The 2,500-nt window shown below is 53.3% G+C and overlaps 2 non-coding genes across 2 annotated transcripts in view; both read right to left on the bottom strand.

Annotated features, from left to right (window-relative positions):
• LOC123688064 overlaps positions 1-1,769 on the bottom strand; it is a 4,013-nt gene extending 2,244 nt beyond the window's left edge. Inside the window, exon 1 of the ribosomal RNA XR_006749762.1 lies at positions 1-1,769. This exon is cut by the window's left edge and continues 2,244 nt beyond it. This is a non-coding gene — a ribosomal RNA (large subunit ribosomal RNA).
• Positions 1,770-2,276: 507 nt separating this feature from the next.
• Positions 2,277-2,431, bottom strand: LOC123686753. The gene has a single exon (XR_006748514.1). It is a non-coding gene; the product is annotated as a 5.8S ribosomal RNA (ribosomal RNA).
• Between the last annotated feature and the right edge of the window lie 69 nt (positions 2,432-2,500).

The raw sequence follows: 2,500 nt of genomic DNA, 5'->3' as shown, positions 1-2,500 counted from the left end.
TCCAGGGCCTCGCTGGAGTATTTGCTACTACCACCAAGATCTGCACCGAAGGCGGCTCCAGACGGCCTCACGGCCAGCCCTTCTGCGCTCACCCTCCGCGACCCTCCTACTCATCAGGGCTTCATGACCGCCCCGAAGGGCGACCGCACATGCCACTGACGGCCGAGTATAAGCACGACGCTTCAGCGCCATCCATTTTCAGGGCTAGTAACTTCGGCAGGTGAGTTGTTACACACTCCTTGGCGGATTCCGACTTCCATGGCCACCGTCCTGCTGTCTTAAGTTACCAACGCCTTTCATGGTATCCCATAAGCGTCGATTTAGGCGCTTTAACTCGGCGTTTGGTTCATCCCACAGCGCCAGTTCTGCTTACCAAAAATGGCCCACTTGGCACTCTGATCCGAAATCTCGCGGCTTCACATTCAAGCAAGCCGGAGATCTCACCCATTTAAAGTTTGAGAATAGGTTGAGGTCGTTTCGACCCCAATGCCTCTAATCATTCGCTTTACCGGATGAGACTCGTATGCAACGAGCGCCAGCTATCCTGAGGGAAACTTCGGAGGGAACCAGCTACTAGATGGTTCGATTAGTCTTTCGCCCCTATACCCAGTTCCGACGATCGATTTGCACGTCAGAATCGCTACGGACCTCCATCAGGGTTTCCCCTGACTTCGTCCTGACCAGGCATAGTTCACCATCTTTCGGGTCCCAGCGTGTACGCTCTTGGTGCGCCTCCTCTCGCAATGAGAATGAGGCGCCCCGGGAATGCGGGTCAGTCATGGAGACCGACCATCTTCCCTTAGTTCACATAAAGTGAACCGTTACTTTCATTGCGCCTTTAGGTTTAGTGATTCCCAATGACTCGCGCACACGCTAGACTCCTTGGTCCGTGTTTCAAGACGGGTCCTGAAAGTACCCAAAGCAATAGCGTCGCTGATCGGCGTTTCAAGAGGTCTGTCCAAGAACACCGCGGCGAACAGTCGCAAACGGACGGAATCGGCACTAGGTCCGATCGCCATCACAATTCACATACTTGCCACGGGCCGGACGCGAACTAAGTCGCGGCCTCCCGCCATCAGTAAACCGTCGAGCGAGCTGTTCGGAAACCCAGTGTCCGTAAACATCGGAAAATCCGAGCTCACGGGCTACACTCGAGACCGTAGAACAGCACCCAACGGATCGCGACGACCTACTAGGGGAGAAGTGCACGCGTCCGAAGCCGGAGATGAACCGAAGGGAACAGCCAACGCGAACGTCGCCGTTTCCACAGTCAGTAAATCCCAACAACAGGCGCGAATGAATCTCCCCATTCGACCTTTCGGGTTTCTCAGGTTTACCCCTGAACGGTTTCACGTACTCTTGAACTCTCTCTTCAAAGTTCTTTTCAACTTTCCCTCACTCGTACTTGTTCGCTATCGGTCTCGTGGTTATATTTAGCCTTAGATGGAGTTTACCACCCACTTAGGGCTGCACTCTCAAGCAACCCGACTCTAAGAAGAGATCCTCTAGCAAGCCGCAGCGGTCGCTACGGGCCTGGCACCCTCTATGGGCGATGGCCCCATTCAAGATGGACTTGAACGCGCCGCGAACTCGCCAGATAATGGATCCTTCCAAACACCACATCTCCCGGCGACCGGTTACGATCGCGGGATTCAGTGCTGGGCTAATCCCTGTTCGCTCGCGCTACTAAGGGAATCCTAGTTAGTTTCTTTTCCTCCGCTTAATAATATGCTTAAATTCAGCGGGTAGTCTCACCTGTCCTGAGGTCGTATGTTCAAATCATCGAAACGTTCCGAAACTAACCTTTGGCGGCTCATAAAATCACGTACCTTACGCGAGGGAGTTAGCCTACTCAAAGGCGTCTATTATCTCCTGCTCCGTATGGCGGATCATGCGAATCCAAGCAAAGTGCTTCGGTGTTTCGGGGGTGCGCTCATGAAAGCTCATCCGCAACGCGCGACAACTGGCACATTAAAGCGATCGGACGTCGTTCAGATTTCTCGGACACGACGATCGCATGTCTACAGTCATGGGCGCAGATCGAGCAATACCACGACACCACAATATATGCTTTCGCAATTCAAGACGGCGCGTTACGAAAACAACTCCTCATCATTCCAACACACGAGGCGTCGAAACGACAGAACGTTGATCGTCACGCGGCAAACCGTCCAACTCGCCCAAATGACCTTCGGTACAGGATCAACGTTAGACGACCTTTACGTCGTCACTTCGTCAAGCCATAACGTCTGGCCGGGCAGTCTTTGTAATGGAACCGACCCTCAGTCAGGAGTGGTCCGAGGACAGTGTCCGAGGACCGCAATGTGCGTTCGAAATGTCGATGTTCATGTGTCCTGCAGTTCGCATGTTGACGCGCAATTAGCTGCGTTCTTCATCGACCCACGAGCCAAGTGATCCACCGTTCAGGGTAATCTTTTATGTTCGATTTCTCGGTACTAGTCGCAATGGACTTTCCCTCGAAATACGAGACGCCAACTGC

This window comes from Harmonia axyridis, chromosome X, assembly GCF_914767665.1.
Source record: "Harmonia axyridis chromosome X, icHarAxyr1.1, whole genome shotgun sequence".
NCBI classification, from domain to species: Eukaryota; Metazoa; Arthropoda; class Insecta; order Coleoptera; family Coccinellidae; genus Harmonia; species Harmonia axyridis.
The sequence above is the reverse complement of the archived record's forward strand: the minus strand, read 5'-3'. Positions and strand labels throughout refer to the sequence as shown.